Source organism: Schistocerca piceifrons, chromosome 8 (genome assembly GCF_021461385.2).
Source record: "Schistocerca piceifrons isolate TAMUIC-IGC-003096 chromosome 8, iqSchPice1.1, whole genome shotgun sequence".
Classification (NCBI taxonomy): domain Eukaryota; kingdom Metazoa; phylum Arthropoda; class Insecta; order Orthoptera; family Acrididae; genus Schistocerca; species Schistocerca piceifrons.
Window position 1 is genome coordinate 92,217,184 of NC_060145.1, and position 23,961 is coordinate 92,241,144.

Genomic DNA, 23,961 nt, shown 5'->3' on the forward strand with positions numbered 1-23,961 from the left:
CGTTGGCGGCGTGCTGCTTGCGAGTCTGTCTCTGGCCTCTCTCCTGATAGGAACGCTTGGTCCAGCACTTACTGTTGATTTTCGCGCTACGTCTTTGCCGACCGGTGAGCTGGCGACAGCTTATGCCAGCACAGTCAGTATAGTGTAATGCGCCATCGATGAAGTTTTAGGGAAGAAACTTGACAATGGTCTAAGTCCAGAACGGTGCGATTGTACAAGAAAAAAAGTCGACAGAACAGTTTTCTGCTTAAGGAAAATGTCGCAGGTTCGAGTTTCGGTCCGGCGCAAAGATTTAATCTGCCAGGAGTTTCACATGGCCTGACTGATCGTCAGGAACAAAAAATACATGTTCCGAGTGTAGTTAAACAGCAAAAGTACAAAAACTCGACCAACACCCTTAATTGGAAATAATACAGATCCTTAGAATCGCACTCGAGAAATCGAAAAAGTAGGCAAAACCATCGAAGCGCTGCGACACACACATGTGAACTGTTCTAAGTTCACAATGAAGTGTGCGGCCGATTCGCCTCACATTGTACGACACAGGCGCCGCTCCAGACAGGTCCTGCTCCAGGCATTCGACACACACTGAGTCCCCTTTCCAGCATCAAGCCGACTCTTAAATACGTTCGGACTGGACTTATCTACGATTATACGGAAAATATGAACCAAAAGCGAATTAAAATTTCTGTAAACTTAATTTTCGCTAGAATCTCATTACACTAGCGGATGTTGCAGTTAGTTGTGATATCAGGTAATTCGACCACAATTAATGAAAGTATAATAAGCATGACTGCGCAAATTCACTAACTTACTAACAATGCCTAACATTTATTACTGACAAATTGACACTGTAACGTCCCCTTGGAAAAATTTATAAATGACTGTGCTGGTAAAACTCTACGTTACTTGATTTTCAAACAGCTGAGCAAAATTCAATGTACTCAAACATTCCTCTCTTTACTTATTCTGATCAACACTAAACTGACACACAATATTTTTAGCGCAACGCAATCTGACTTCCAATAATCCCTACAAAACAATGGCCCTGACTGACAATAACCTAAATATTTCATGAATCACTTACCTGACAAAAATCTTCGTTACTCAAACTACTGCAATTCAGCGAGCGCCAATACTGCCAGCTAAATGAAAGATTCTAACTACTGAAGGCAATAACTACTGATAGGCATAGTTAGCAAATGAAAGATTTTGATAGAGAACAAACAATGTATTTACCTTAATAGTGTGAAAGGTGGCTACACTGAGCCACAGCGCCAGAGATTGCGCCAAAGAGTATTATTCAGCCGCCTCCACAGGCAGTGGTTGGGGAGAACTCGTAGTAGTCAGTGCTTGGGGAGAACTCGTAGTAGTCAGTGCTTGTTGAGATGTGCTAGTGAAAAGTGCTGGTTGAGAACTCGTGGTAGTAAGTGCTTGCTGAGATGTCGTAGTGGCGAGTCGGTGTGGAGAGATTGTAATGTTTAGAGTGCTTTTCATCAACATAAACGAAGGTAAAAAAAAATATCTTTTCTCTCTCATTATTTCAGTGTCCTGAATAATGCGTCATTACAGGTTCAGTCAACAAAGCATCTGGCGTGTGTTCTTGTATTAGAGTGTAATTCTGGGTTTCTTGCGCAATTATAGTATTTCTAATTTTTTTCTATCATGTCAGTATAAATGGTATTTGAAATTTCTTGTCTTGTTGAAGAAGAACCGTGCCAGATGTGTACGTTGAGTCACACTCCCACACACAGAACAATTACACTTGTGCTTTGGTTTCGTAGGTTTTATAGTTGCTGGGGACTTAATTAATTAATTGTGTTAACAGAAAATTTTCTTTCATTCTTTGTTGTTGTTCTATGCAGTCAGATTGCGTAATAATACTAGTCAGGGCCAACCGTTTTCGAGACTTCCTAATCGGACACACAGCTTCTAAAAATATTTGCATTTTATTTAATTAATCCCCCATGCACGTGGCGACCGCTGCTTCGGATCGTCCCTTGGAATTCTTCTGATTGTAAAAATAGTAGACAGTAGTATTGTTGTAGTAATTTGTAGTTTATATTGCATGTGTAGATTTGGTAATTGCCATTCTTCTAATGGTATTTTTCAAAATTTAATTTGTGTTGTCTTGTCTACAGGTTTGACAATTTAGTGCAATTATTTCAATTGTTCGATTAATCGTGTTTGAGGGAAACATTTCCTGTGAATGATATTGTTGATGATAAAGTGTCATTGTGTGTAGTTTTCATATAGTGACGAGTTTTGTATATTTTGTAAATGATTACGCGATCAATGAAAAAGGCAAAAATGATGAATAGTGAGAATAACGAAATTGTTAACATGGCGAACTCGCCAACAGAGGAAAACAGTATGATGGATAATGAAGTGGAAAACAATGTAATAAGTCGGGAAAATAGTTCGGAACCATTTCAAAATTTTTCTCAATCAGAAAATTCACAGAATACGAGATTAACGACAGAAGATTCTGTAATAGTATCGAACACAGATGGCCTTACAGCTATGACGAAGGAAACTAGTTTTGCGGGAAATGTTAGGGGCGAAAAGAATTTTGAACCATTTAATATGGAGCAGTTGATGAGTGCAATATTAAATTTGGGATCACAGTTACGATCTGAATTAAAAACAGATAGGGGAACAATGGAGCAGTTTCGATCTGAATTTAAAACAGAGATAGGAACAATTAAAACAGAGATGGGAACTTTGAGATCTGAAATAATAACAGAAATGAAAGCAATGACAACACGGTTATGCTCACAAATAGGATCAATTAAAACAGAGATATAAACAATGACAACACGGTTAGACTCACGAATAGGGACGTGTTTCAAAAACATGAAAGATGAATCAAAGAAAGAAAGTAGAGAAGAAGTACAACCGATTTTGAATGCTCACAATAATAGTTTAATTTCAATAGAAATTAGACAAGAGGAACAGGACAGAGAACAGGAAGAAAGAGATCGCGTGATAGTACAAAAATTTTCAGAATTTACAACGTGTACACGATAAGGAAGAAATAATTGAAAGAATCGAGGAATCCGTACCAAATGACAGAATAAATAACTTAACGCAACAGTGTGAACAGTTAACTACTAAATGTGATAACACCGAAACCCGAGTCGCGACGTTTACAGAAGACGTAAATAAACAGAAAGAACAATTAAGTGACTCATCGGGAGGAGTTGAGGAGATCTCAGATAAATTGACAAGTGTTAGTTTAGCAGAGGGGTTTGAAGAAAATAATTTGTTTCATTTACGTGATGCAACAAGAGAGCGCCAGGCGCGTGAATTTAACAATAATCGTCATTGTGACTGGGACAGACTCGGTAGGTCTTTGTCGCCACGAGGCGAAAACATTGACTATAAATACTTCTTAACTGTTCGGAAGATTAAGATATTTCGCAATTCTAAGAATGATATACATCCATGTGCATGGTTAGATCAATTTATGTACGCACTTCCGCCAAATTTGCCACTAAGTCACAAACTGGAAATTATGTGCGGCTATTAAGTCCTCAGGGGATTCACTACACTAAGTGAATATGTGCCGTAGCGTGCATAGGGCCCCGAGCTGTAGTGGTGCTATTTCCCTTTTAGTTTTCTGCACCGCTGCCTACTCTTTTACTATTCTTTGCATCTGTCAAACCAACTCTTCGACTATCAATCTATCTAGACAGTAGATAAACTATAACCGGATATGACTATATTACCCAAAAGTGATTTCGGAAATTACCATGTGGAGTTACTGTATCTTCAGCAGCATTCATTCGTAGCTTAAACGAAATTTTACCTGTTTATCTTCGTGACAATATTACTTCATATGTTGACGATATTCTTATTGCTAAACGTTCTTGGAGTGAGCACAACAAAATTTTGGATTCATTATTACGTATTTTCGTAAGAGTTGGCATTACAGTGAACTTGGAAAAATCTGAATTTGGACGTTCACAGGTGAAATTTCTCGGTCACATTATTTCTACAGAAGGTATTCTTCCCGATCCAGAGAAGCTAGACGCAATTCGTAATTATGCTGTTCGTACCACAAAACGTGATGTTCGTAGTTTCCTTGGTGTCTGTAATTTTCTTGGACACTTTGTTAGATTGGACGATTTGGCCACGCCTCGTTTTTGCGATCTATCTGGAAAGTTCTTTTTAAACGAAAATCGGTCGACAACTCTGTTTGGTTAGTTTGTATTCCTGATGAGTGGGTTAATAAGCTGATTTGGTATACGCATTTCAGTTATGCACACTTTGGTCCCAGAAAATGCTTTCACAAATTACGAGAAAATTGCTACTTCAGTAATATGGAAAAACGTATTCGATCTGTTCTTGCCAAATGCAAATTATGTCAAAAGGCTAAGCCGCCAACAATTTCTCAAAGAGCACCGTTGTTTCCTATCATTCCAGCGAAATTAAAGGACATGGCTGCAGTCGATTTGTTTGGTCCAGTGGTTCGTTCTACTAATGGTTTTGCGTACATTTTCGTAGCAGTGAACTGACGTCAAAATATGTGTTTTACACCTTTACGCAAAGCAACAGCTCGTTCAGTATCTAACGCTTTCATTAAACATTTTCTTAAAGAAGTGGGTCATGTTGATAAGGTTATATCAGATAATGGATCACAGTTTCGTTCTAAAATTTGGCTTCATACTCTACGGCGTCGTAAAATTAAACCAATTTTCATTTCACTTTTTCACCCTCAATCTAACGCTTCAGAGAGATGGATGAAGGAAATCAATAAATTGTGTCGTCTTTATTGTCATCAGAATCACAGAACGTGGGATCAGTATCTTCATATTTTTCAAAACATTCTGAATGAACTTCCTAATGACTCAACTTCTTTACCGCCTATATTGATATTAAAAAATAAAGCACCGACAAATCGCATATCTGAAATCGTTCCTTTTCCGCCTTCACGGAAACTGCGGCATTCTGATGTTGTCAACTTGGCTCTGCAAAATATTGAATCTGCGGCTGCGAGAAGAGAGAAATCAGCTAAAAGTCCTGGTCGTTTAAAAATCTTGTCAGTTGGTCAGAAGGTGTTAATTAAGTCTCATCATATGTCTCACAAAGGAAAAGGCTGGTGTCGCAAATTTTTTCTGCTTTATAACGGTCCATATAGAATTCGCAAAATTATTCATGATAACACTGTTGAAGTAGAAACTCTTAAATCACGACGCTCTAAGGGAATACATCACATATCTAACGTTAAAATTTTTGTGGAATGACATACTTTTGAGAAACTAACAGCTACATGTAAACATGCAGAAAATACAAGGATACCGCGCTGTGTTTTGGCGGCGGCACATACTCAAAGCAACAGTCAAGTCTGCGCGGCGCACAAGGCAGTCGTTGACCGCAAACAATTACTTCCTACGTCACGCACCTACAGCTGATCGAGCGCTCAGTGCGAATGCACTGACAGCCGTAAACAAATACACAGTCTAATTTCTCCGACTAAATTCAGTATAAAGCTATAGTGACTTAATGAATTATGTTATTAACGTTCAGCATTTTTCAGGATACGGTTCTACAAAATATTTAAGAACTTCAGGTAAATTCTGTGCGTGTCCGACGTTAAGACGACTTGCTATCGAGAAATTTTCAGGAAGAATGTAATTTCGAAGAAGAAACTAATAAACTAAAAAAGGTAACTATTAATTGAGTTCATTTTTCAGGTAACATATTTCCACCTAGGTACGTACTTTAGACGTAATTTGCTGCTCGCAATTACGTGATTCATACTTTGTGCTAATTTTATGTTCTATGAATTTACTTGTGAAGCGACGTGCTTGCGTACATTTGCTGATTTTTGTCAATGTTTTATTAATGAACAGGGTTGTTATTTGTATATATTATGCATCGCTTGGCTGCACTGCTTTTTCACTGATGTCATATTTTTTTTATTATGTGCCTGCTGTGCTTATTTATTTAAATTATAATTGTCACCTGATTAATTGTGCTGACTGTGATTATGTATGTAAGTTATACTTTGTGATTTATCTGCTTGCGCCTTCATGTTTACTTATTAAGATTACATATGAACATTTATTTGCTTATGCTGATATGATGCTAATGACCTGTTTATTATGTTAGATAACATATTTGCTGCCTTGCTTATGGATTGCATATTTACACATTTCTGTTTTGTTGTCATAACTACTCTTTAATTTGGTATATAGAAATGCTGATATACTGTGTACAATCATAGAGTTTAGGTCACACTATTGTATTAATTATAGATTGTTCGCTTGGCAGAGCCTCGTTGTAAGAATTGTGCTGCATCCACTTGTTGACATTCTGTTCTCTACTGGTATATTTACTCGCTATTGCATGTTTTGCTTACACTCAGTGCCTTATATTTTTAAGATAGGAAAATGAACTGCTATAATTCGACATAAACGACATTAGTACAAGAAACTTCATAGAAGTCACATGAGCTGAGGTTTTATGGAAGCTGTATAAATTTATGCTAATAGGAAGGAAGCTAACGACATGACATACCAAAAACTAGGTTTAGACCATTGACAGTTATTACACTGCATTTTTCGTGAGCAATTGAAATAGGAAGTGACACTTGACACAAGAAATACTCCACATGCTTGCTTCTGCCATAATTCTTGAAGTGGTGTACACACTGTGAAATATTATGATCATTCACACTCCGTAATCTTACTTAATTACTGAAAGTTATTCGAACTAAGTCTGTTATAGGTCATGTATGCATTTCTTTGTTTATAATTCATAATGAGTAGAAGATTTGGCTCAGATGGATTACACAGAGGTTGTGTGTTGACAGTGTGTCTTCGGATTGTATGGGATGATGAGGTTTGCATTAGGATTTTATCTGTACTTGTTCGAGGAGACTGACTAGAGGAAAGAGTTGTTATGGAAGTGAAATGATATTGGTAACAAGGTTTATATGTATCGATGTATTGAAGAGGTATTATTGAGGTATTGAGATTATATGAAGTTGATGATTATTGGGGTTTAGGTGGACAAGAGGTAAGGTAAATGATATTGATGATAAGATTTATATGTATCGACGTAAGAGGTATTATTGAAGTACTGAGATTATGTGATGCTGATGATTATTGGAGTTTTGGTGGATAAGAGGTAAAGTAAGTGAGGTGCATATTTCTTTTGTTGGTCTATATGGAACAAGGAGGATGAAGATAACAGACTAGAACACTAAAGTAGAAGGAAGATAGTCTATACACACACTTTGTTAAATCACTAAGCAGTATATACTTTTTTTTGGAGAGAGGAAGTAACTGCGTATCTTGGCTCACTGACAGTTGTTCAGCAACCGTACATTTTGATCTGGGTTGGCAAACATTGGTTTTGACATGATGACTATGACGTTGACTAACTATTATTGACTGTTATACATTGCTGCCACTACTACTTGATACACAAGATGAACATCAAATTTTGACAGAATTGCATTTACACAGTTAACACTATTCAATTACACAGTAGTACTTAATGTGGATGAAAGATGAGTGAATGTGTTTTGTGTGTTTTCCTTTCCTAATCCCAAACAAATAGTCCCAACCTATCTCCTAAATATTATTTTACTTGTTTGTTGTGGCTTGCACTGACACCCATAAATATTATAGGTTTACTGATGTTTGTGTATTTGTAATAGTTAATATGACAATTATCTGACATCATTTGTGTGTTTGTTATGATTTGTATGTTTAGTGTAAAAGCATTTGTATGTGGATTCAAACTATTGTTCATGCCTGAACTGTCTGATTAGTGATGGTGAATATTATGAACTGTTACCTGCACTTGTTCAACATTGATGTGTGACACTTAGAAATGTTTAATTTCTGCTGATGAACTGTCTGATTAGTGATAGTGAATATTATGGACTGTTACCTCCACTTTTTCAACATAATGGGTGGCACCTAGAATTGATTAATTTCTGCCAATGAATTGTGTGATTAGGATAGTGAATATTATGGACTGTTACTTGCACTTTTTCTACATGATTGGTGCCACTAGGACATGTTTAATTTCTGCTTATAAACTCTGATGAACAGTGTGATCAGTGATAGTGAATATTATGGACTGCTATCTGGACCTGTTCAACAATGCTGGGTGTCACTAATGGAACTGCTTCTGCTGAGAAATGTGACTTGTTGCTGTGTGTACCTCTTCAACATTACTGGGTGCCACAGATGGAACTGCTTCTACTGAAATGATGTTACTTCTTGCAGTCTGCACCTACTCAACATTGCTGGGTGCCACTGTTAGAACTGTTTCTACTGAAATGATGTTACTTCTTGCTGTCTGCACCTGCTCAACATTGCTGGGTGCCACTGATGGACTGCTTCTACTGAAAAGATGTCACCTGTTGGTGTCTGTACTTGCTCAACATTGCTGAGTGCCACTAGTGGAACTGCTTCTGCTGAATGATGTCACTTGTTGGTGTCTGCACCTGTTGACCATTGCTGGGTGCTACTGCTGGAACTAATCATTGAAATCATTTTATGTGAACATTTGTATAAACTGATTTTTTGTGTATTGTGTAAACTATTATGTAAAGTCACATGTATGAAAGAATTTGTGTTGCTTACTGTATTTTATATATTAGATTATTGAAAGGTCAGTGCAAAGCCAAAATTTTAACTAATTATGTGATATTTAAGTATTAATATTATCTTTTATTTTTGTCTGTATTTTTGTGGACGAATTTGGTGGTATTTTCACCACCAATGCTGGCAAAAATACCATCAAATTCTGGCCCGTGGAGGAGGGGCATATGAAAAGTGGCTACACTGAGCCACAGCGCCAGAGATTGCGCCAAAGAGTATTGTTCAGCCGCCTCCACTGGCAGTGGTTGGGGAGAACTCGTAGTAGTCAGTGCTTGGGGAGAACTCGTAGTAGTCAGTGCTTGTTGAGATGTGCTAGTGAAAAGTGCTGGTTGAGAACTCGTGGTAGTAAGTGCTTGCTGAGATGTCGTAGTGGCGAGTCGGTGTGGAGAGATTGTAATGTTTAGAGTGCTTTTCATCAATATAAACGAAGGTAAAAAAAAAAATTCTTTTCTCTCTCATTATTTCAGTGTCCTGAATAATGCGTCATTACAGGTTCAGTCAACAAAGGATCTGGCGTATGTTCTTGTATTAGAGTGTAATTCTGGGTTTCTTGCGCAATTATAGTATTTCTAATTTTTTTCTATCACGTCAGTATAAATGGTATTTGAAATTTCTTGTCTTGTTGAAGAAGAACCGTGCCAGATGTGTACGTTGAGTCACACTCCCACACACAGAACAATTACACTTGTGCTTTGGTTTCGTAGGTCTTATAGTTGCTGGGGACTTAATTAATTAATTGTGTTAACAGAAAATTTTCTTTCATTCTTTGTTGTTGTTCTATGCAGTAAGATTGCGTAATAATACTAGTCAGGCCAACCGTTTACGTGACTTCCTAATCGGACACACAGCTACTAAAAATATTTGCATTTTATTTAATTAAGCCCCCATGCAAGTGTTCAAAAGTGATATATATATCAGTTCACGACTTCCAGTCATACAAATTTCCTTTTTCAGATGGACACACGTCCAGATCGTCCGCTCTCAAGACTCTGCCATCTCTCTCTCCACATTCACCACTGCTGGCGGCTCAACTGCCCAACACTACAATAGCGAATATTGCAACAATGCCAACCAGCCACAGACTGCACACAGCACAGTCAGTGATTTACATACAGAACTCTACGTGGCGTTACCAACATAAAAACCTAAACAGAGTATTTACAACACATCATTCTAGCAGTAAATTACTTCCTCTTTATGCTAGTGCAATCTGTTTTCTTGTAACTTTAATATAATTTGAATTACGAGTCATTTTCATGAGTAAAACATTAGCTGTCTGAAAATAAAATAAAAATAAAGTAAAAAAAAAAAACATACGTTACACAGTAATTTACAGTCTATGTGGCAGCATACCAGCTTACACCAGTTTTTTATTATTTGTAGCTGCCTGTTTTGGTGAAACTAATATAAAATTTACTTTGCCAGAGAAATATGACGTTGCCGAAAAAGATAGGTAAATCAGCAGATGCGTCTCACCAACTCTTCAATCCGACACCTTGATCTCTGGGTAGTTATTAATTTTCCGAAATTGATAGTTATCATTCGACCTGGATTAGTTTTACATGCTGCCGATACGAATGTGGTTCTGGAACGTTCAGAGCGTTCAGAGCGTTGCCCTCAGTAAAAGGACGTTTCCTACTTCTCTGTACCACGTATCGTTGCCACAGCACAAACCTGAGTAACAAGCTTGGACGACCAGCATCACACTTGCTCAGATGACCAGTGCGGCGCAGGTTCCGGTAGCGTCCAGATTTGTGGTTACGGGAGGCCGCCTATCGCGGGACCGAGCGATGTGGCGCATTGGCTGGCACACTGGACTCGCTTTCTGGAGGGAGACGGATCAAATCCGTTTCCGGCCATCCTGATTTAGGTTTTCCGTGATTTCCCTCAAACGTTTCAGGCCGATGCCGGGGTGGTTCCTTTGAAAGGGCACGGCCGATTTCCTTCCCCATCCTGCCCTAATCCGAACTTGTGCTCCGTCTCTAATGACCTCGCTGTCGACGGAACGCTAGAAGCTAATCTCCTGCTCCGTCTGCCGCCTGTGCTTAGCCAACGAGGGTCTCGTCGGCTTCAGGCGGCCGCGCAACCACCCGCCTGCCACGCCCCCCTCTGCTGCCCAGCGCGCCACGCCCACTCTGCCCGTCACGCCACTGGAAGCATCCAGTGATCGATCGAGTCGCTGAATCGAGTCTCGGGGAAGAGCTTTGCGGCGGAATTTGACAGAGAGGAGGGATAGTTTCTGGAAGGACAGATAGTGAGTGATGGCAGGAAGTGTGTGCGGTAAAAACTGAAGAGGGATTACCAAGGTTTGAAGACAGCAAGCAGTTTGAGGGTAAATATAAGGAGCACTAGTTGCGCCGAGACCTGAAAAGGACAGGCAAGCATTGAGGGCTGCATGAAACCATTCTTCGGACTGAAGACGACTACACAGAATTCGAAGACCTGTACTGTGAAATCATCGCTCTGTATACACTATTGGCCATTAAAATTGCTACACCACGAAGATGACGTGCTACAGACTCGAAATTTAACCGACGGGAAGAAGATGCTGCAATATGCAAATGATTAGCTTTCCAGAGCATTCACACAACGTTGGCGGCGGTGGCGACACCTACAACGTGCTGACATGCGGAAAGTTTCCAACAGATTTCTCATACACAAACAGCAGTTATCCGGCGTTGCCTGGTGAAACGTAGTTGTGATGCCTCGTGTAAGGAGGAGAAATGCGTACCATCACGTTTCTGACTTTGATAAAGGTCGGATTGTAGCCTATCGAGGTTGCGGTTTATCGTATCGCGACATTGCTGCTCCCGTCGAGATCCAATGACTGTTAGCAGAATATGGAATCGGTGGGTTCAGGAGGGTAATACGGAACGCCGTGCTGGATCCCAACGGCCTCGTATCACTAGCAATCAATATGACAGGCATCTTATCCGCATGGCTGTAACGGATCGTGCAGCCTCGTCTCGATCCCTGAGTCAACAGATGGGGACGTGTGCAAGACAACAACCATCTGCACGAACAGTTCGACGACATTTGCAGCCTCATGGACTATCAGCTTGGAGACCATGGCTGCGGTTACCCTTGACGCTACATCACAGACAGGAGCGCCTGCGATGGTGTACTCAACGACGAACCTGGGTGCACGAATGGCAAAACGTCATTTTTTCGGATGAATCCAGGTTCTGTTTACAGCATCATGATGGTCGCATCCGTGTTTGGCGACATCGCGGTGAACGCACAATGGAAGCGTGTATTCGTCATCGCCATACTGGCGTATCACCCGGCGTGATGGTATGGGACGCCATTGGTTACACGTCTCGGTCACCTCTTGGTTCGCATTAACGGCACTTTGAACACTGGACGTTACATTTCAGATGTGTTACGACCTGTGGCTCTACTCTTCATTCGAAACTTGCGAAACCCTACATTTCAGTAGGATAATGCACGACCGAATGTTGCAGGTCCTGTACGGGCCTTTCTGGACACAGAAAATGTTCGACTGCTGCCATGGCCAGCATATTCTCCAGATCTGTCACCAATTGAAAACGTCTGGTGTAGTGGGACGTCATAGAAAAGTTTAATTATGTTGTAAATGTTAAGTCCTATCTTGTCAAGGCTCAGGTTCACGTCTATATGTAGTATATAGAACTAGTGTATACTACAAAAGTTTAAATACGTGTTCCGAGAATTTATTTATGAAGAATTATGGCCGGCCGCGGTGGTCTAGCGGTTCTAGGCGCTCAGTCCGGAACCGCGCGACTGCTACGGTCGCAGGTTCGAATCCTGCCTCGGGCGTGGACGTGTGTGATGTCCTTAGGTTAGTTTGGTTTAAGTAGTTCTAAGTTCTAGGTGACTAATGACCACAGACGTTAAGTCCCATAGTGCTCAGAGCCATTTGAACCATTTGAAGAATTATGTTAAGGAAGAAGTATTACTAATTTATTTGACAAGATTATTAATTTTTGACAACGTTCATCGCAAGTTTGAGTCTTGGAAGTTTATTCAATGTGGTTTTAATATTTATTAAAGCAGATAACTTGCATGAATATAATTTCTGAGAAGAAACAAACGACATCTAAATTGAAAAAAGTTTGCGCAAACCAATTGGACTGAGTGACGTAATTCTGCGCATACGACTCAAATGACGATGTTTTAACTACAGTTTCGTTCAAGAACCATTCAGCGACAACTTTAAAAATAGTTTAAATAATTTTGAAGTGTTTTATAACTGACGTTGGTGACGAAGCCTGCACATGGTCATATGTCAAAAGAAAATCATTTATACAAAACTTATGTCGTTACACTACACCGTGGCGACCTTATAAACAGGACTTGTGTGCAACTAAGACACACAGGTACGAAACAAAACATCAAGAGTCCTTCTGAAGTCAACGCGAGTCTTCGTGGAGCCTTCACCAGCCAGCGGGGACTGCGCGGGTGTGGGCATCTGACGGAGCGCAGCCAAGCAGTACGGTCACGCAGTTATTCCACGAGAAGGCGCATCTGTTGGGCAGCAGCTGAACGCTGCAAACCCCGACAACCTTTTTCTCCCTAAACTAACAGGCCCAGTAATTCAGCTGGTGGGCGTTCCTCCGGCTGGTATTAGAGGTGTTGCTGAGGGCTTCGCCTGTCTACGGTGCGGCAGGGCGTGGTAGCAGCCAGTGACATCTCCGGTGTTCGACTCAGCGTCCTGCCGGTTGCAGAAGCGGGGTCGCAGCATCTCAGCAGCTGCATCGACGGCTGTTACTTCTGCAGCCCATAGCAGCACACTGATCACCGCGAACTACAAACTACAATATTAGTGTCTGGTGAGTCTGTTTTAAGTTGGAAGTGGAGTGTTGTACATGGGGAGTGTGCTTTTAATAGGATTGTTGATTACAATGTAAGTAGGCTGTTTATGTTTTCTGTATGTAAGTAGGCTGTTTATGTTTTCTTATTGGCAACATTACGTAGCGCTCAATATGAAAATCACTGGCTGTGCTGTGTGCAGTCTGTGGCTGCTTTGCATTGTTGTAATACTCGCCATTGTAGTGTTAGGCAGCTGGCTGTGAACAGCGCGTAGCGTTGCGCAGTTGGAGGTGAGCCGCCAGCAGTGGTGGATGTGGGGAGAGAGATGGCGGAGGTTTGTAATTTGTCATGAACTGATATATATATTATGACTTGTGATGATATCAAGGTAAATACATTGTTCGTTCTCTATTAATATCTTTCATTTGCTAACTATCCCTATCAGTAGTTAGTGCCTTCCATAGTTTGAATCTTTTATTTAGCTGGCAGTAGTGGCGCTCGCTGTATTGCAGTAGCTTGAGCAGCGAAGATTTTTGTGAGGTAAGTGATTTGTGAAAGGTATAGTTAAATGTTAGTCAGGGCCATTGTTTTGTAGGAAATTTTGAAAGTCAGATTGCGTTGCGCTAAAAATATTGTGTGTCAGGTTAAGCACAGTCCTGTATAAATTGTTCATGGGGACGTTTCATATGTCGACCCTTAGCCTAGGATACCTCACTGGAATCTTCTGATTTTTCTTGTAGTTTGTGTATTTAGTGTAGCTTTTGTTTATTGCTAGCGCGTAATTGTAGAGAGAATCTCCTTTGTAGTTGTAGCCTTTCATTGTTGTACAGTAAAACAGTTGTGGCATGCATATAGATTTGCACCAAGTATTTCGCAGCTGTAATTAACTAGATATTATTTTCAGTGTTATGTTAATGTGTTCTCTTATTTTTGCTCTTCAAATTGTGTTTTTCTGTGTTGTCGTGTGAAATACTGTGACAATAATGGCGTGTGAAAAACGTAATACTAGGCTCCAAAGTAAACTGAGAAATGACAGTGAAAATGAGAGCAGTGTGTTAGCGCCACCGAGTTATGAATTAACTGATGTTCAAAGTAGTAATTTGGTAATTGTGCATAGGGAAATGGAGCGGGCGGCAAACAATGGCGTGGACAGTGAAACGATTAGTGAAGAGGGAAGCATTATCGATCGATCGGTCGGCAACAGCTCGCCTCAGGAATCCGAAATGACAGGACACAATTTCGCAAATACTGTAGATTCAGGTTTTGGGTCATCACCGTTTTCTCAAATAAGTCAAGACACATTTTCTGCTTGTCAAAATGTGAATGTTGTCGGTGCAAATGCACTGCCGAAAAGCGTAGAGAAACAGATTCCAGACACTAATACATTATTATTGCAATTAATGCAACAAATGGAACAAAATCAGAGACAAACACAGCAACAGTTAGACACAGTGGAACAAAATCTCAAAAAGTTAGACACAATGGAACAAAATCTTCAAAAGTTAGACACCACACTTGAACAAACACGTGAAGATTTAACTAGTAAGTTACATAACATTGAATCGAAATGTCAAAAAGTCTGTAATGACGTAAAATCACAAATTTGTGAGCATTTCCAACCTATTTTTTCGCGGCATGAAAATGCATTACAGAATCATGAAGCAGCCATAAAAGAACTGAAAACTATTTTTCATGAAAATCACAACACCTTGCAAGCTAAAATTGACTCAGTTGCATCTACCGATTCGGTTACGCAACTTGCAAAAACTCAGGAAAACTTAAAGGTCACAGTAGAGACGATTGCAACACAAATGGACACTCTGAAACTTGGTTCAGAAAAACATACAGAGGAAATGATTTCACTATCGGATAAAGTAGCCGAACTTTCAGATCAGTTCACTAACTTATCTACAAAGGTAGATGATGATCTGAATGACACAACACCTGTAGCCTTCACTGACACAGAAGAGCATGAACAAATTAGAAAATTCAAACAAAATCAAAATCAAATCAATACACAGTACAAAAGAGAAATCCGGGAAGTGCAAGATCAGTTGGCACAAGTAGTACAAGAATTACGTATTTCTGAGGACACTCGCGCCCCAATACGGGAAGAGGGACATACAAATACGGAACAGACACAAAATAATAACACAGGGCATTTCGGAAGTTATGAAAGAAATTGGCAATGTGCACCGAATTTTGAGATGGAACGGCCGACACGACCTAACAATGACCGATATGCGACTCGCCGACATGATGATTTTGACTATAAGCTGTTCATTACTACACGTAAATTCAAAACATTTAAGAATTCTGGCAACGACATTCATCCACAAGCATGGCTCCATCAATTCTCTCATTGTTTTCCTCCCAACTGGTCGTTAGAACACAGATTAGAATTTATGTGTGGCTACTTGGAGAATGAACCAGCTGTAAGAATGCGATCGGTAATTCACGATTGCCACAGTGAAGGAGAGTTTTACCATGCCTTCCTCTCAGCATATTGGTCTCAAGCCACACAAGACCGTGTAAAACATAGCATCATGATGATGAAACACTTTGAACAATCTGAATTTTCCAGTCTTGTCAAATATTTTGAAGACATGTTGCATAAGAATCAATATCTTTCAAACCCATACAGCCCCTCAGAACTCATCCGCATTTGCTTAATCAAACTGCCTGAACATTTACGACATATTATTTTGGCAGGACGTTGCAAAGACGACATTGAAGCATTTCAGGGACTCTTACAAGAATTAGAAATTGACACTGACAATCGCGGAACGCGAAAACAGGAGCACAACAATTACAGGTCACATCTGTCACAATTCCACGATGAAAGAAATAATAACTGGACACGACAAGGCTATTCTCACAACACATATCGTGACCAAAACAGACACCACCCGTATGACAACCGTTGGCAGAGTAGTAATAATTACAGGGAAAGATCACCTCTCCATGGTAATGACTATCACAGAGACAATCAGAGAAACAGACAATATGGTAACCAAAACAATTATTATCAAGGGAGGCAGAATAACTTCAGACGCAACAGTTCGGCGCAGAGTTACGATTCAGGGAGAAATTCTCCACCACATGACCGACAAACAAGAAACTATGTAAACTACCGACATAACGACAGCCCTGAATTCCATCAGAACTGGCGAGCTTTAAACAGAGCTGGGCCCTCTCGGCAAGGCGAATTTGTGGAAGTTAGGTCTCCTAATCCCAATAACAACGCACGCCAACAAAGAGACAGACAATGACTCGCACCGCAGGCAGCCGCGTGCGCCGGCTGGCTCAGAGAAAAATAACATAGACGCTAACCTTGAGAAAAATTCCAGTATTCTTTACCGACGTATACGACATGATAATTCCGTTGAAGCTCGAGCTTTGCATAGTAGGAAGAGTAAAGGTTTACACCACATTTCACATGTAAAACCGTTTATTGAAAGATAATCTGCTTTTTAACTTTGTCTTTGCCATCAAACTTTTCACTTCACATTTTTAGTATGCTTTGTCAGACTTAAGAAACTGTTAACATGTAACAATGTTTGAAGTGAAATATCCAGTCAAGAACCAAGAGAACTTATTTAAACAGAAATGACGAATGCATTGTTATAGTGAACAGACGTCACAGTGTTATTGTGTGTGTACATTCTTGCTTGTTTGTTGGACGATTACGTAACGACTATAAGGCTCACATACTTAGAACATTTACCAGTACTGCTAATGAGATTTTAATGCAACATTTTGGTTTACTTGAAAATACATTCTGAATTTAAAGTGCTTTCTGAGAGATACCAGATGACACAGAAGTTAGTTTATGTGACAGCTACACGATTTGTATCACGACGCTACTAATGAGTGACAATGTACAATGTTGATTTTGCGGTGTTTCTGTTTTATATCTGCACAGTTTTTCTGTATTATTCTGGAAAGTAAAACATGTTTTAGTAGTAACTTTTGTGGTATAGCAACAATGAGACAGCCTTTTTCGTGGCACAACATTACGTTACTGTACAGTACTTTCTTCATCACGCCAATAAGCATTATAACTACGATATCTATACGCAAAGCATTTCACTTTTGTTTATCATGAGGTAAGTACATTGGCTTCTGCAGAACTTAGCTTTCGGAGGACGATAACTACGACACTTCCACACAGATTATGTTGCAACAAGACGCACATTTAGCGCTACAGTACACGTATTTGAGTGATTAATTTTGTACTTGAAACATTTATTTTTAAAGATTTTTTAATTACAAAGAAAGTTTTCCGTGATACATTTCATTCCATTGCTGTAATTTGTAACACCTGAGGGCATAATTACATTTGTCCTCAGGGGGGTACACGCTTACTTTGTGTACCATGTGTTTGGCAACCACAAGGAACCCTAGCTAATATGGTATTTGCTTATACAACTTTACACATCGGTACCATATTTCTCCAACACATAATTACACAGCTATCTGATCATTTAACTGAGACAGACAAACGCTTTTACTATATCAGTGACAGATGTTTACGTAATTACACAGTTGGATAACTTCACACTTACGAAACTGTATTTTGTCTGTACTTTGTAAACTGTTCATATTTTTTCGGAACCATTGTGATACTATGAGAGCTTTGAATGATGTATTTGGTAAAGGGATTATGATTTTTAAAGTACGTTTGAGGCAGCTGACACTTTTGACATGAGCAGAGAATTTTTTTAGGCTTAGAAATTATTGGAGGAAGTTACGACGATTTTGAGATTTGACTGAGGTGTTATGATGTTATTATTACGACGACGATGTGTATTATGTTGTTGAGGAATGTTTATTATGCTACGTATTTCTCATGATGAAATATTGAAGAAGTGTCGACGAATATGTATATGTATAATGAGGTAAGGAATAATGAGTAGTGTTTAGGGACTCTGATTTATGAAAAGGATGTTGGAAACCAAGAAACGTACTTTAAGAGTTATGAAATGTGTGTGTATATTCGTGAATGTATTACAATGCAGACGAAAATTTTTTTTGGACACTGTTATATCAATAGCATTTTGTTTCTACAGATTTGTAACGCAAATTCTTGACCTGTGAAATATTTTTATATGCGACTGTCTCTGTAGCGGAAACTGCTGTCGTAAATATTTCCGTAAGAAAGTTAACGGACCACCTACACATAATGCGTCGTGGGCACCCAGCTGTGTCAGACGCCTGGAGAAAAAGCCATTAGCGCGTGCCTTTCAGAGCACAGGAAAACACCTGGAGAACAAGCCATTAGGGTGTGCCTTTCATCGCTAATGCGACACCCTCGTTACTTGAAAACATATGATTACTCGCACTTTGTGCTAATTGCTGAAATGCTTATGAATTGATGGGAAATATTCGTACATCTGCACACCTGATTATGACAAGTGTCTTTCTATGAGAGTTGAGAGCTACTGACTTACGAAATGCCACATGACTATTGAATGATGTTTTTATGCTTTGGTTTGCGTAATTGCTTATTTCACTTGATATCTGGTTTCCAGCTGTGTTGCAGCATTGCTTTTATAAAATAAAATGCATTTGCTAATGTGAACACTTTCTGTCAACAGATCTATTAAATAATTATTTTATGATCCACATTCTTTAAAAAAAGGAGCACTTGGAAAGAACAATAAGAAGGAACTAGTAACTGCATTCATAATTTTCTTTTCAAGTACATGGTAATATTTCTTTTTACAATCAGTTGTTGTGGTGCACCACTTTAATTACATAGACATTAAGATGTGAATATACATTTCCCTTATCTGCATTGTTGTTTTTACTGTAATATTTTTTCTTCTTGAGCTATGTCATGTTTAGATATAAGCTGCTGTTTGCCAGGCATAGTGCTACTGAACTTTAATTTGTGCTACTCTGCTAAGCCAATTTTACTACTCATTGATTTTTCATGTTGCTGCACATTGGCTCATATTAGTTGTAATTTTGCATTTTATCTGTTAATTTAGATTTACGGTAGCTTGCTTTGCAATTTTCCAATTTTTTGGTAATTGCTGTTTATATTAATTGTTATGTGATGCTGCATTGCCTCGTCCCTTAGTTTAGCATCTGAACTCAGTAGATTTAAGTTAGCTTAAGAGGGGGTAGCCTCTAAGAGAATGAGTTGCGATGAATTGGAAGAAATGCATTGAGAAAACAGGTTTAGGTAGGATTTTCTTGGAAATAAATGTTGAGGTAAGAAATGTGTGACCATATAAATACAGAAAGCATGCTTAGATAGAATTTTTTTGGTGGAAACAAAGGATGAAATAAGAGGAAAGATATATGAAGTTTTGGGTTGGACTGCAGTACCAAATGTTACACTGAAAACGAACCCTGTCCTTTCCTATTGGTGTTATCCCACTATGTGTTTGTGTACCCTTGAGTATTTGTTTTCTTCCTGTCTCTGTGTACTGTTTCATAGAATTTTTTTCTCTTCTAATACTAAGCTATATTCACTATGAGGAGGAATACTGTTATCCTCAAATATAAGTTGCATTAATAATATGTTATTTTCTTTGTAAAGTTGTTTACAATTCTGTTCTGTTTCAATGTTCATGTGTGAAATTAATGTTTCGAAAACTATTCTCATTATTTTATGTATGTACTTATGTCACTATTTTTGTAACACTCATGTATATGTTTATTTCTATTCTTTTGTAAAGCCTGTACTACAAATGTTATCTGTATTATTATGTTTTTAATGATGTATTTTGTACCTTTGTAATTGTATTCTTATGTTATAAAATTGTAATTGTCACCAGTTCATGACATTATTAACTTGTTAGTTACATTTCACTGCACACGTTTCTGTTGGTCATAGTATGTGGACAATATATGAGAAGTAGGGACTGTTAGTGTTTGCACGTGTGTTAATAACTCAGCAAGGGACTGGATAACAGCATTGCTGGTTCTAAGGACAATTTCAAAAACTTTGTGAGTGCACAAGTGGTGGTTTATGGACTTGCTATATTATCCGCAAGACTCTTCAATGGTAATTGTGCACCTGCACAGTCACAACAGATGGCTGCTGGCCATCTCTTCAAGGACTACAGTGGGTCTACATCTTTGATGATCCATCAATACCATTATTTCTACAACTAAACGGGAGAATCGAAGAACAACTTAAAACCAATAACCTTCAAATAAAGCGGCTCGCCAATAAATATAGTAGGCTGCATAGCAGGTCATGCGGACTCTGTACCGCTAACATTTCCGCTGAAGAATAAAAATTAATTCCATAAACAATCCCTAACGCTTTAGCTAAACCAATTCTCCGCAGTATCCTTCCTTCCATGAGCGTTGGTGCCCTAAGGTGTCTAGAAGAACTTCTGTGATGTTTGGAAGGTAGGAAATGTGATACTGGCGGAAGTGAAGTTGTGAGAACAGTTTATCAGTCAGGCTTGGACAGCTCAGTCAGTGTAGTGTCCTTGTCACCGCTGTAGAAAAAATTAAATGATCGTATGGCATTGCTGGCCGGGTTATCCCCATTCGGGGGAGTTCGGCCGCCGTATTGCAAGTGACGCCACGTCGGCGACTTGAGAGTCAATGATGATGAGAACGATGAACAAGGACACACAACATCCAGCCTCCCGCCTGGAATCGAACCCTGGCGTGGTATGCGGTAACGCTATCGCTACGCTACGGAGGCGGACACCATTGTAGAGTTTTGTACCGTCGGAATCAAAGGAAAGAATTTTATTATGGGTGGCCGGTATCCTGCTTCTACAACACAAATGCACACATGGATTAACACATTTACGTGGTCAGATAGCTGCTACTTAACTTAAATAGAGTCCATGTGTTGTGGTACAAGTTCTTCAGAAATCTCTTGCAGGCAGTATCGGTTGCTATGCGAATTTCCTGACAGACATCAAACTAGAGGTGAGTCAGTAACTAAGCTAGTGAGTCATTGGGCTAGTGACTGAGACCCTTCGGTCAGTGGTGGCGATCTAAATACTTGCTGTCGGGAGGGCGTTGGCGGCGTGCTGCTTGCGAGTCTGTCTCTGGCCTCTCTCCTGATAGGAACGCTTGGTCCAGCACTTACTGTTGATTTTCGCGCTACGTCTTTGCCGACCGGTGAGCTGGCGACAGCTTATGCCAGCACAGTCAGTATAGTGTAATGCGCCATCGATGAAGTTTTAGGGAAGAAACTTGACAATGGTCTAAGTCCAGAACGGTGCGATTGTACAAGAAAAAAAGTCGACAGAACAGTTTTCTGCTTAAGGAAAATGTCGCAGGTTCGAGTTTCGGTCCGGCGCAAAGATTTAATCTGCCAGGAGTTTCACATGGCCTGACTGATCGTCAGGAACAAAAAATACATGTTCCGAGTGTAGTTAAACAGCAAAAGTACAAAAACTCGACCAACACCCTTAATTGGAAATAATACAGATCCTTAGAATCGCACTCGAGAAATCGAAAAAGTAGGCAAAACCATCGAAGCGCTGCGACACACACATGTGAACTGTTCTAAGTTCACAATGAAGTGTGCGGCCGATTCGCCTCACATTGTACGACACAGGCGCCGCTCCAGACAGGTCCTGCTCCAGGCATTCGACACACACTGAGTCCCCTTTCCAGCATCAAGCCGACTCTTAAATACGTTCGGACTGGACTTATCTACGATTATACGGAAAATATGAACCAAAAGCGAATTAAAATTTCTGTAAACTTAATTTTCGCTAGAATCTCATTACACTAGCGGATGTTGCAGTTAGTTGTGATATCAGGTAATTCGACCACAATTAATGAAAGTATAATAAGCATGACTGCGCAAATTCACTAACTTACTAACAATGCCTAACATTTATTACTGACAAATTGACACTGTAACGTCCCCTTGGAAAAATTTATAAATGACTGTGCTGGTAAAACTCTACGTTACTTGATTTTCAAACAGCTGAGCAAAATTCAATGTACTCAAACATTCCTCTCTTTACTTATTCTGATCAACACTAAACTGACACACAATATTTTTAGCGCAACGCAATCTGACTTCCAATAATCCCTACAAAACAATGGCCCTGACTGACAATAACCTAAATATTTCATGAATCACTTACCTGACAAAAATCTTCGTTACTCAAACTACTGCAATTCAGCGAGCGCCAATACTGCCAGCTAAATGAAAGATTCTAACTACTGAAGGCAATAACTACTGATAGGCATAGTTAGCAAATGAAAGATTTTGATAGAGAACAAACAATGTATTTACCTTAATAGTGTGAAAGGTGGCTACACTGAGCCACAGCGCCAGAGATTGCGCCAAAGAGTATTATTCAGCCGCCTCCACAGGCAGTGGTTGGGGAGAACTCGTAGTAGTCAGTGCTTGGGGAGAACTCGTAGTAGTCAGTGCTTGTTGAGATGTGCTAGTGAAAAGTGCTGGTTGAGAACTCGTGGTAGTAAGTGCTTGCTGAGATGTCGTAGTGGCGAGTCGGTGTGGAGAGATTGTAATGTTTAGAGTGCTTTTCATCAACATAAACGAAGGTAAAAAAAAATATCTTTTCTCTCTCATTATTTCAGTGTCCTGAATAATGCGTCATTACAGGTTCAGTCAACAAAGCATCTGGCGTGTGTTCTTGTATTAGAGTGTAATTCTGGGTTTCTTGCGCAATTATAGTATTTCTAATTTTTTTCTATCATGTCAGTATAAATGGTATTTGAAATTTCTTGTCTTGTTGAAGAAGAACCGTGCCAGATGTGTACGTTGAGTCACACTCCCACACACAGAACAATTACACTTGTGCTTTGGTTTCGTAGGTTTTATAGTTGCTGGGGACTTAATTAATTAATTGTGTTAACAGAAAATTTTCTTTCATTCTTTGTTGTTGTTCTATGCAGTCAGATTGCGTAATAATACTAGTCAGGGCCAACCGTTTTCGAGACTTCCTAATCGGACACACAGCTTCTAAAAATATTTGCATTTTATTTAATTAATCCCCCATGCACGTGGCGACCGCTGCTTCGGATCGTCCCTTGGAATTCTTCTGATTGTAAAAATAGTAGACAGTAGTATTGTTGTAGTAATTTGTAGTTTATATTGCATGTGTAGATTTGGTAATTGCCATTCTTCTAATGGTATTTTTCAAAATTTAATTTGTGTTGTCTTGTCTACAGGTTTGACAATTTAGTGCAATTATTTCAATTGTTCGATTAATCGTGTTTGAGGGAAACATTTCCTGTGAATGATATTGTTGATGATAAAGTGTCATTGTGTGTAGTTTTCATATAGTGACGAGTTTTGTATATTTTGTAAATGATTACGCGATCAATGAAAAAGGCAAAAATGATGAATAGTGAGAATAACGAAATTGTTAACATGGCGAACTCGCCAACAGAGGAAAACAGTATGATGGATAATGAAGTGGAAAACAATGTAATAAGTCGGGAAAATAGTTCGGAACCATTTCAAAATTTTTCTCAATCAGAAAATTCACAGAATACGAGATTAACGACAGAAGATTCTGTAATAGTATCGAACACAGATGGCCTTACAGCTATGACGAAGGAAACTAGT